The 12,689-nt window shown below is 41.2% G+C and overlaps 1 protein-coding gene across 1 annotated transcript in view; it reads left to right on the forward strand.

Moving 5' to 3' along the window:
- The first annotated feature begins 7,158 nt into the window (after positions 1-7,158).
- The window catches only part of PAQR8 (progestin and adipoQ receptor family member 8), a 117,849-nt gene continuing 112,318 nt past the window's right edge, over positions 7,159-12,689 (forward strand). Inside the window, exon 1 of the mRNA XM_069728357.1 lies at positions 7,159-7,229. The gene's annotated coding sequence lies outside the window, so the exon portion shown is untranslated. The remainder of the gene's footprint in view (positions 7,230-12,689) is intronic.

Below are 12,689 nucleotides of genomic sequence, written 5' to 3' on the forward strand. Positions count from 1 at the left end.
AGGTGTTTGAACACAAACTAAATTTCACTATTGAATTTACTGTTAAATTAAAGTGGGGGAAAAAAGTATTTAGTCAGCCCCCAATTGTGCAAGTTCTCCCACTTATGAAGATGAGAGAAGCCTGTAATTGACATCATAGGTGACCACAACTATGAGAGTCAAAATGAGAAAACAAATCCAGAAAATCACCGCGTCTGATTTGGCAAAATTTATTTAGCAAATTATGGTGGAAAATAAGTTATTTGGTCATTAACAAAAGTTCATCTGAATATTTTGTTATATATCCTTTGTTGGCAATGACAGAGGTCAGATGTTTTCTGTAAGTCTTCACAAGGTAGCCACACACTGTTGTTGGTATGTTGGCCCATTCCTCCATGCAGATCTCCTCTAGAGCAGTGATGTTTTGGGCCTGTCGCTGGATAACACGGACTTTCAACTCCCTCCAAAGGTTTTCTATGGGGGTGAGATCTGGAGACTGTCTAGGCCACTCCAGCACCTTCATATGTTTCTTACGAAGCCACTCCTTCGTTGCCCTGGCGGTGTGCTTGGGATCATTATCATGCTGAAAGACCCAGCCACGTTTCATCTTCATTGCCCTTGCTGATGGAAGGAGGTTTGCACTCAAAATCTCATTCTTTCATGTGGCTGACTAAATACTATTTTTCCCCACTGTAATTATAAAAACTTTTGCAGCCAATAATAACCGCCCCCTAATCTGTGACCGGCGGTAACCTTAATTTAGCATATTTATTTTTTGTGCATTTCTATGGCCTTATTCATGGTTTGTTTTTTCATCACGTCGACATTTCTGTGGTTTTGAGGTCATGTTTAATATTTTGCACATTTATGTTCTGTGCATTTCTTGGCCTTATTTTCGGCCTGTCTTTTTATCATGCTAATACTTTTGTGGGGTCGAGATCACGTTATGGTGGGCACCTTGTTGCCCCAATTTGGGACCTCGGTGTTACTCCCCCCTAAACTTGTCCCATTATTGACTGGTCGTATCCCTGTGTGAATGCTTATATACATATATTGGCTCACGCATGTTTGTTATTCGACCATTAAAAATATTGACGAGCATGCCATACGGCCCCGTTCTCCCTTTATTGCTATATCTCCTCAATACCTAACCTTTCTCCTTCCCTCCCCTTTTTACAGTTAGGGCCAGAAATATTTGGACAGTGACACAATTTTCGCGAGTTGGGCTCTGCATGCCACCACATTGGATTTGAACTGAAACCTCTACAACAGAATTCAAGTGCAGATTGTAACGTTTAATTTGAAGGGTTGAACAAAAATATCTGATAGAAAATGTAGGAATTGTACACATTTCTTTACAAACACTCCACATTTTAGGAGGTCAAAAGTAATTGGACAAATAAACATAACCCAAACAAAATATTTTTATTTTCAATATTTTGTTGCAAATCCTTTGGAGGCAATCACTGCCTTAAGTCTGGAACCCATGAACATCACCAAACGCTGGGTTTCCTCCTTCTTAATGCTTTGCCAGGCCTTTACAGCCGCAGCCTTCAGGTCTTGCTTGTTTGTGGGTCTTTCCGTCTTAAGTCTGGATTTGAGCAAGTGAAATGCATGCTCAATTGGGTTTAGATCTGGAGATTAAATAAATAGGGCAGCACACTGCAGCGCCAAAACATGCAAACTTGAAAAAACGAAATTTGAACTGCATTACTGCACTAGAAATATGAAAAATGAGAGCTTTTAGCGCACAAAAATGGCCAATTTTATGTGTACCTCGTAGCCACGTTAAGGCATCTCTCTTATACGAGGTCCTACGTTTGACCTACCTCACTGAGAATAAACGTCTCCATCTGAACGGGTACATGTAAAAACCTCTTCTTGGACTCAAATTCTCTCTCTATGTGGAGGGGTATTAACGTGGCTACGAGGTACACATAAAATTGGCCATTTTTGTGCGCTAAAAGCTCTCATTTTTCATATTTCTAGTGCAGTAATGCAGTTCAAATTTCGTTTTTTCAAGTTTGCATGTTTTGGCGCTGCAGTGTGCTGCCCTATTTATTTAACTATATACGAGTTGGCGACTCTGGGTTCAGCACCTGTTCACACTCAGTCTATGTTTGGATGTGCAGATCAGGTTTTTTGAAATGTATTCTCTAGCCTTCTGATCATGCACTCCCCGCCTCCTAGCTTCAGGTGTTTTAATTATAGTAGGTCCAATACCCCTCCACATAGAGAGAGAATTTGAGTCCAAGAAGAGGTTTTTACATGTACCCATTCAGATGGAGACGTTTATTCTCAGTGAGGTAGGTCAAACGTAGGACCTCGTATAAGAGAGATGCCTTAACGTGGCTACGAGGTACACATAAAATTGGCCATTTTTGTGCGCTAAAAGCTCTCATTTTTCATATTTCTAGTGCAGTAATGCAGTTCAAATTTCGTTTTTTCAAGTTTGCATGTTTTGGCGCTGCAGTGTGCTGCCCTATTTATTTAACTATATACGAGTTGGCGACTCTGGGTTCAGCACCTGTTCACACTCAGTCTATGTTTGGATGTGCAGATCAGGTTTTTTGAAATGTATTCTCTAGCCTTCTGATCATGCACTCCCCGCCTCCTAGCTTCAGGTGTTTTAATTATAGTAGGTCCAATACCCCTCCACATAGAGAGAGAATTTGAGTCCAAGAAGAGGTTTTTACATGTACCCATTCAGATGGAGACGTTTATTCTCAGTGAGGTAGGTCAAACGTAGGACCTCGTATAAGAGAGATGCCTTAACGTGGCTACGAGGTACACATAAAATTGGCCATTTTTGTGCGCTAAAAGCTCTCATTTTTCATATTTCTAGTGCAGTAATGCAGTTCAAATTTCGTTTTTTCAAGTTTGCATGTTTTGGCGCTGCAGTGTGCTGCCCTATTTATTTAACTATATACGAGTTGGCGACTCTGGGTTCAGCACCTGTTCACACTCAGTCTATGTTTGGATGTGCAGATCAGGTTTTTTGAAATGTATTCTCTAGCCTTCTGATCATGCACTCCCCGCCTCCTAGCTTCAGGTGTTTTAATTATAGTAGGTCCAATACCCCTCCACATAGAGAGAGAATTTGAGTCCAAGAAGAGGTTTTTACATGTACCCATTCAGATGGAGACGTTTATTCTCAGTGAGGTAGGTCAAACGTAGGACCTCGTATAAGAGAGATGCCTTAACGTGGCTACGAGGTACACATAAAATTGGCCATTTTTGTGCGCTAAAAGCTCTCATTTTTCATATTTCTAGTGCAGTAATGCAGTTCAAATTTCGTTTTTTCAAGTTTGCATGTTTTGGCGCTGCAGTGTGCTGCCCTATTTATTTAACTATATACGAGTTGGCGACTCTGGGTTCAGCACCTGTTCACACTCAGTCTATGTTTGGATGTGCAGATCAGGTTTTTTGAAATAGATCTGGAGATTGACTTGGCCATTGCAGAATGTTCCACTTTTTGGCACTCATGAATTCCTGGGTAGCTTTGGCTGTATGCTTGGGGTCATTGTCCATCTGTACTATGAAGCGCCGTCCAATCAACTTTGCAGCATTTGGCTGAATCTGGGCTGAAAGTATATCCCGATACACTTCAGAATTCATCCGGCTACTCTTGTCTGCTCTTATGTCATCAATAAACACAAGTGACCCAGTGCCATTGAAAGCCATGCATGCCCATGCCATCACGTTGCCTCCACCATGTTTTACAGAGGATGTGGTGTGCCTTGGATCATGTGCCGTTCCCTTTCTTCTCCAAACTTTTTTCTTCCCATCATTCTGGTACAGGTTGATCTTTGTCTCATCTGTCCATAGAATACTTTTCCAGAACTGAGCTGGCTTCTTGAGGTGTTTTTCTGTCTATTTTTGGTATTGATGAATGGTTTGCATCTAGATGTGAACCCTTTGTATTTACTGTCATGGAGTCTTCTCTTTACTGTTGACTTAGAGACAGATACACCTACTTCACTGAGAGTGTTCTGGACTTCAGTTGATGTTGTGAACGGGTTTTTCTTCACCAAATTAAGTATGCGGCGATCATCCACCACTGTTGTCATCCGTGGACGCCCAGGCCTTTTTGAGTTCCCAAGCTCACCAGTCAATTCCTTTTTTCTCAGAATGTACCCAACTGTTGATTTTGCTACTCCAAGCATGTCTGCTATCTCTCTGATGGATTTTTTCTTTTTTTTCAGCCTCAGGATGTTCTGCTTCACCTCAATTGAGAGTTCCTTTGACCGCATGTTGTCTGCTCACAGCAACAGCTTCCAAATGCAAAACCACACACCTGGAATCCACCCCTGACCTTTTAACTACTTCATTGATTACAGGTTAACGAGGGAGACGCCTTCAGAGTTAATTGTAGCCCTTAGAGTCCATTGTCCAATTACTTTTGGTCCCTTGAAAAAGAGGACGCTATGCATTACAGAGCTATGATTCCTAAACCCTTTCTCCGATTTGGATGTGGAAACTATCATATTGCAGCTGGGAGTGTGCACTTTCAGCCCATATTATATATATAATTGTATTTCTGAACATGTTTTTGTAAACAGCTAAAATAACAAAACTTGTGTCACTGTCCAAATATTTCTGGCCCTAACTGTATGTATATATATTATTACTTCATACAGCACTAGATAGCTTTAAAGCCGGTAATTCAATTGCCGGCTTTTGCTATCTCCTTCATAAACCCGACATGATATGAGACATGGTTTACATACAGTAAACCATCTCATATCCCCATTTTTTTGCATATTCCACACTACTAATGTTAGTAGTGTGTATGTGCAAAATTTGGTCGTTCTAGCTATTAAATTAAAGGGTTAAATGGCGGAAAAAATTGGCGTGGGCTCCCGCGCAATTTTCTCCGCCAGAGTAGTAAAGCCAGTGACTGAGGGCAGATATTAATAGTCTGGAGAGGGTCCATGGTTATTGCCCCCCCCCCCCTGGCTAAAAACATCTGCCCCCAGCCACCCTAGAAACGGCACATCTGGAAGATGAGCCTATTCTGGCACTTGGCCACTCTCTTCCCATTCCCATGTAGCGGTGGGATATGGGGTAATGAAGGGTTAATGTCACCTTGCTATTGTAAGGTGACATTAAGCCAAATTAATAATGGAGAGGCGTCAATTATGACACCTATCCATTATTAATCCAATACTAGTAAAGGGTTAAAAAAAAACACAAACACATTATTAAAAATTATTTTAATTAAATAAAAACAAAGGTTGTTGTAATAATTTATTCTACGCTCAATCCAATCACTGAAGACCCTCGATCTGTAACCAAAAAAAAAAAAAACAACAATATCCATACCTTCCGAAGATCTGTAACGTCCAACGATGTAAATCCATCTGCAGGGGTTAAAATATTTTGCAGCAACGAGCTCTGCTAATGCAACGTTGTTCGTGGCTGCAAAACCCCGGAGAATGAAGGTAAAGTAGGTCAATGACCTATATTTACCTTCATTTGCGGTGAGGCGCCCTCTGCTGGCTGTTCCTAGATCGTGGGAACTTTCCTAGAAAGCTCCCAGGCTCGAGTTCATAAGAGGCGCCCTCTGCTGGTTGTCCTCATATGAACTCGAGCCTGGGAGCTTTCTAGGAAAGTTCCCACGATCTAGGAACAACCAGCAGAGGGCGCCTCACCGCAAATGAAGGTAAATATAGGTCATTGACCTACTTTACCTTCATTCCCCGGGGTTTTGCAGCCACGAACAACGTTGCATTAGCAAAGCTCGTGGCTGCAAAATATTTTAACCCCTTCAGATGGATTTACATCGTTGGACATTACAGATCTTCGGAAGGTAAGGATATTGTTGTTTTTGTTTTTTTTTGTTACAGATTTTTTGTTACAATAGCAAGGTGACATTAACTTTTCATTACCCCATATCCCACCGCTACACGGGAATGGGAAGAGAGTGGCCAAGTGCCAGAATAGGCGCATCTTCCAGATGTGCCTTTTCTGGGGTGGCTGGGGGCAGATGTTTTTAGCCAGGGGGGGGGGCAATAACCATGGACCCTCTCCAGGCTATGAATATCTGCCCTCAGTCACTGGCTTTACTACTCTGGCGGAGAAAATTGCGCGGGAGCCCACGCCAATTTTTTCCGCCATTTAACCCTTTAATTTAATAGCTAGAACGGCCAAATTTTGCATATACACACTACTAACATTAGTAGTGTGTAATATGCAAAAAAAAAATGGGAATATGACATGGTTTACTGTATGTAAACCAGGTCTCATATCATGTCGGGTTTAGGAAGGAGAGAGCAAAAGCCGGTAATTGAATTACCGGCTTTAAAGCTATCTAGCGCTGTATGAAGTAATAATATATATACATATATGTGTCTAATGACACATATATATATATATATATATATATATATATATATAGACAGTATATATATATATATATATTTTTTTTTTACACATGGATCCCTTGTATATCCGTATGTCGGTTTTGCAAGCCTGCAAGAAAATCTCGCAGTACGGATGCCATACGGATTACATACGGAGGATGCCATGCGCAAAATACGCTGACACACCCTGCCTATGGAGGAGCTACGGACCACTATTTTGGGGACTTTTCAGCGTATTACGGCCGTAATATACGGACCGTATTGTCTTACGCTGAGTGTGACGCCGGCCTCATAGTTGTTATATTCTTGTACATAGGGGCAGTATTATAGTAGTTATATTCTTGTACATAGGGGCAGTATTATAGTAGTTATATTCTTGTACATAGGGGCAGTATTATAGTAGTTATATTCTTGTACATAGGGGCAGTATTATAGTTGTTATATTCTTGTACATAGGGGCAGTATTATAGTAGTTATATTCTTGTACTGTATGATATATTAATTTGCACAAATCATTTTAATTTTCTGTAGATTTCCCCCTTAAATATTTTTACCTTTTGTCATTGTGCAGATACTTATATCAGTATTTGCCAAATCTCTCGCTCCCCATAGGGTAACAGGTTGACGACGTCTCTGATTTATGTATGGTAGGAAACACATGAATAAACACTCACCTCCCACAGGCTTCGATTTTCCATTAGTTGTTTGTATCCTCAGTTGTCTCTATTGTACCAACTGAGAATTAATTGAGATGATGAATTATAGTCTTGATGTCAGGGTTTATTACAGTGTCACATTCTGTGCCGATCCAACAGCATCCAGATATAACAGGTCTGTGGATCTCATCTTACCCATCAATTCTGCTTCATATTTTCACAACATACTGTAAGTAATTTACTGCTGGAGGGAAACGTATGTGGAGAGGGAGGAGGGAGAGACAGCTGCAGAATTGTGCTTAGGATTGCGGTCACTACTTACCCCACCGGGCAGGGAGAATAAATGGAGTTTTCGTAGACTAGGAAGGTGATCCACCAAGCCTTGAAATACATATGGCTACCTTCAACCAAGCTTGTTTAGCTCAATGTATGGGCTGTGATATACATATGAGTGCCGGAGTTTATCACATGTAGCAGAAGGTGCTAACCAGGTATTGGCCATTAGAAATGTAACATAAAGCCCATAAATGTCAAGAGACAGAAAGGTACAGCAGATATTAATTCTACATGACATTACATAAATATATGGAACTGGTCAAAAGCATGTCAAATAAATAAGGACATAAATAGCAGTAATAAATAGTAGTAATAAATACACAATAAACCTATGAATCTTATAAATAGATATAAGCTCATTGCATAATTACACTGCCTGGAAATTAATTAATATAATATATACAAAAATGGTCAAAAGTGTTGGCACCCTTGAAATTGTTTCAGAAAGTGAAGTATTCCTCCCAGAAAATTATTGCAGTTACACATGATTTGTTATACACAGGTTTATTTCCTTTATGTGCATTGCAACAACACAAAAAAAAACACACACAAAAAAAAGGCAAATTGGACATAATTTCACAGAAAACTTCAAAAATCCACCGGACAAAATTGTTGGCACCCTCCTTAATATTTGATTGCACACCCTTTGGATAAATAACTGCAATCAGTCGCTTGCTATAAACATCAAAAAGCTTATTACACCTCAAAATTGGAATTTTGGAGCACTCTTCCGTTGCAGACTGCTCATGGTCTCTCATATGTGAAGGCGCCTTCTCCCAACCGGGCACTACATTGTGACCAAAAATCACTTGGTAATCAGGTTTCATGATACCCAGTGGCACCCAGTGCCAGAAGCAGCAAACCAAATCCAAAACATCTTTGAACCTCCACCATATTTGACTGTAGGTACTGTGTTCTTTTCTTTGTAGGTATTATTCCGTTTTCGGTAATCAGTATAATGATATGCTTTACCAAAAAGCTCTATCTTGGTCTCATCTGTCCACAATATGCTTACCTAGGAAGATTTTGGCTTACTCACATACATTTTGGCAAACCAATCTAGTTTTTGTATGTCTCTGTGTCAGCAGTGGAGTCCTCCTTGTTCTCCTGCAATAGCGTTTCATTTCATTCAAATGTTAATGGATAGTTTGCGCTGAACTGATGCACCATGAGCCTGCAGGACAGATTGAATTTCTTTGAACCTTGATTGGGGCTTATCCACAATCCGGACTATCCTGCTTGGCAACCTTTCATTAATTTTTCTCTGCCATCCATGACCAGGGAGATTAGCTACAGTGCCATGGATTGTAACCTTCATGATTATGTTGCCCACAGTGGACAAAGGAATATCGACATTTCTGGAGATGGACTTGTAATCTTGAGATTCTTGATATTTTTCAACAATTTTGGTTCTCAAGTCCTCAGACAGTTCTCTTCTCCTCTTTCTGTTCTCCATGCTCAGTGTGTCACACGCAGACACACAATGCAAAGATTGAGTCAACATCTCCCATTCTAATCTGATTTTAGGTGTGATTTTCGTATTGCCCAAACCTGTTACTTGCCACAGGTGAGTTTGAACTTTGAAACAAAGTTGTTTACCCACTATTCTGGAAAGGTGCCAACAATTCGATCTGGCCCATTATTAGGGTTTTGTGTGAAATTTCGTCCAATGTGCCTTTTTTTCTCTTTTGTTTTTGTGTGGTTCCAATACAATGAAAGGAAATAAACATGTGTATAATAAAATGTGTAATTGCAATATTTTTGGGGAGAAATACTTAATTTTCATAAGTCTATAGCTTAATATAGTAATAGCGGAATAAATATATGATCGTAACAAGGGGTCAACTATAATATAAAGTTATCAATAAACATAGATATACATCCAGAGTAATTAAAAGCACAAATGGCAGTCACTGTGAGGGTCAGTTACCTAATGACATGCTATTGCGGGTAACGTTGTACTATCCACACCAAAAAAGGAACCTCTATGTGCGTTTCGCTGGGGGTGCGGCAGAACATTTTATAATCTGGGACTGAGCGATTGTATAAATGTTTTTGATATGTTGAGTGATACTGTAGGTATTCCATCCTTTCATTCACTGAGGTAGTCCCTATTGTGAATGGTGGATCCTGTGTCATCTACTGTATATAGAGGTGGTGTTATCAGTCATTGTCCAGGAGGAGGAGGTGAGCTGTGATATCACCTATTGTGAATGGTGGATCCTGTGTTATCTACTGTATATAGAGGTGTTATCAGTCATAGAGGGGTCTGGATACACATGATGAGAGCATTATACTGCCTCTGTACAAATCCCTAGTTAGACCGCACATGGAGTACTGTGTCCAGTTTTGGGCACCGGTGCTCAGGAAGGATATAATGGAACTAGAGAGAGTACAAAGGAGGGCAACAAAATTAATAAAGGGGATGGGAGAACTACAATACCCAGATAGATTAGTGAAATTAGGATTATTTAGTCTAGAAAAAAGACGACTGAGGGGCGATCTAATAACCATGTATAAGTATATAAGGGGACAATACAAATATCTCGCTGAGGATCTGTTTATACCAAGGAAGGTGACGGGCACAAGGGGGCATTCTTTGCGTCTGGAGGAGAGAAGAGGATTCTTTACTGTTAGGGCAGTGAGAATCTGGAATTGCTTGCCTGAGGAGGTGGTGATGGCGAACTCAGTTGAGGGGTTCAAGAGAGGCCTGGATGTCTTCCTGGAGCAGAACAATATTGTATCATACAATTATTAGGTTCTGTAGAAGGACGTAGATCTGGGGATTTATTATGATGGAATATAGGCTGAACTGGATGGACAAATGTCTTTTTTCGGCCTAACTAACTATGTTACTATGTTACTATATTGTACAGGAGGAGGAGGTGAGCTGTGACATCTCCTATTGTGAATGATGGATCCTGTGTTATCTACTGTATATAGAGGTGTTATCAGTCATTGTACAGGAGGAGGAGGAGGTGAGCTGTGATATCACCTATTGTGAATGGTGGATCCTGTGTTATCTACAGTATATAGAGGGGTTATCAGTCATTGTACAGGAGTAGGTGAGCTGTGACATCACCTATTGTGAATGGTGGATCATGCGCTATCTACTGTATACAGAGGTGTTTTCAGTCATTGTACAGGAGTAGGAGGTGAGCTGTGACATCACCTATTGTGAATGGTGGATCCTGTGTTATCTACTGTATATAGAGGTGTTATCAGTAATTGTACAGGAGGAGGTGAGCTGTGATATAATCTATTTTGAATGGTGGATCCTGTGTTATTCACTGTATATAGAGGTGTTATCAGTAATTGTACAGGAGGAGGTGAGCTGTGACATCACCTATTGTGAATGGTGGATCCTCTGTTATCTACAGTATATAGAGGTGTTATCAGTCATTGTACAGGAGGAGCAGGAGGTGAGCTGTGATATCACCTATTGTGAATGGTGGATTCTGTGTTATATACTGTATATAGAGGTGTTATCAGTCATTGTACAGGGGGAGGTGAGCTGTGAAATCATCTATTGTGAATGGTGGATCCTGTGTTATCTACTGTATATAGAGGTGTTATCAGTCATTGTACAGGAGTAGGAGGAGGTGATCTGTGACATCTCCTATTGTGAATGGTGGATCCTGTGTTATCTACTGTATATAGAGGTGTCATCAGTAGTGTTGAGCGATACCTTCCGATATCGGAAAGTATCGGTATCGGTTTGGATCGGCCGATATTCAAAAAATATCGGATATCGCCGATACCGATACCCGATCCCAATGCAAGTCAATGGGACCAAAATATCGGAATTAAAATAAACCCTTTCTTTCCTTGTAGGTTCATTCTACATGAAGGAAAACAACTAAGAATAATGTAGGATGTATGGGGGAGGTGGCGGAGACATTAAAGGCAATGAGGATTAGTCCAATCAAATAGAATAGCATGATTTTTTTTTTTTTTAAAGACGTTCGGATTGAAAAAGATATTGACTATGTAAATTTTTTTTATTTTGTCAGATATTGATGTTTCACTATTCCACGACCTTCCCCCTCTTTTTTTTCCTTTTCCCACACTTTCATCTTCATCATCATCAGCATCTTTGACATCAACTTCTTCACCTTATTCATCTTCTTCTTCATCTTCTACCTATATTTTTTTTTTTATTACATTCTTCATATTCATTTTCTTCAACTATTATTATTCTTCCTATTCTACATATTCTTTTTATTCCACTGTTATTATTCTTCCTATTCTACTTCTTCATCATATTCTCATTTGTGACAGGCATTCCCGTAGTTGTTATCTATAAAAGTTGGAAGATTACACCTTCCGTTCTGCCAGTCACAAAAGTTACATTTGTCCGCGTTCAGTTTGGCCTGCAGCATCAGGCTTTATCCAGGGGCACCACGAGGAGGAACGGACTCACCCCCATACACTGCTTAGTCTTCTTCTGCATATAATTTAGATAATATCTTTTGCTCTGATATTAAGTCTTATGCTTAATGTTCTTCTGCTCTTTGTTCTGCAGCCTCTTGTTCTTCTGCTTCTCGGTCTTCCATGTTGTCGTCTCCAGGGTCGTCGTCTCCAGTGTCGTCATCTCCGCCGTCGTCGTCTCAGCCGTCGTCGTCTCCGCCGTCGTTGTCTCCGCCGTCGTCGTCGTCGTCATCGGGGTGGTCTTCCGGGTCGTCGTCATCGGGGTGGTCTTCCGGGTCGTCGACGTTAGGGTCTTCAACTTGGAAATGTAGCAGAAGGTACAAGAAGGCTGAGAAAATGCCAAGAACCAGCTGATGGAACTGGAACTCGGATGGCTACCCGAAGGTTCAAGAGCCTATGGAACTACCGAGGACCAGCTGACGTTACTGGAACCCGGTTACTAAGCAGGAGGTACCCGTGCTAAAAAGCACTACCAAGGACCGCCTGACGTTGGCGGAACTCGGATACCCAGAAGGAGGCACCTAAGCCAAAGGCTCTGCCCGGAACCAGCTGACGTTACTGGAACCAGGATGGGGAGCAGAAGGTACAAGAGCAAAAGACACTGCCGAGAACCAGCTGACGGTACTGGAACCCGGATGGGTAGCCGAAGGTCCAAGAGCCAATGGAACTACCAAGGACCAGCTGACGTTACTGGAACCCGGTTACTAAGCAGGAGGTACCCGTGCCTGAAAGCACTACCAAGGACCACCTGACGTTGGTGGAACTTGGATACCCAGAAGGAGGCACCTAAGCCAAAGGCTCTGCCCGGAACCAGCTGACGGTACTGGAACCAGGATGGGGAGCAGAAGGTACAAGAGCAAAAGACACTGCCGAGAACCAGCTGACGGTGCTGGAACCAGGTGGTGGACCCGAAGGCCCACAG

Source organism: Ranitomeya imitator, chromosome 5, assembly GCF_032444005.1.
Source record: "Ranitomeya imitator isolate aRanImi1 chromosome 5, aRanImi1.pri, whole genome shotgun sequence".
Taxonomy (NCBI): domain Eukaryota; kingdom Metazoa; phylum Chordata; class Amphibia; order Anura; family Dendrobatidae; genus Ranitomeya; species Ranitomeya imitator.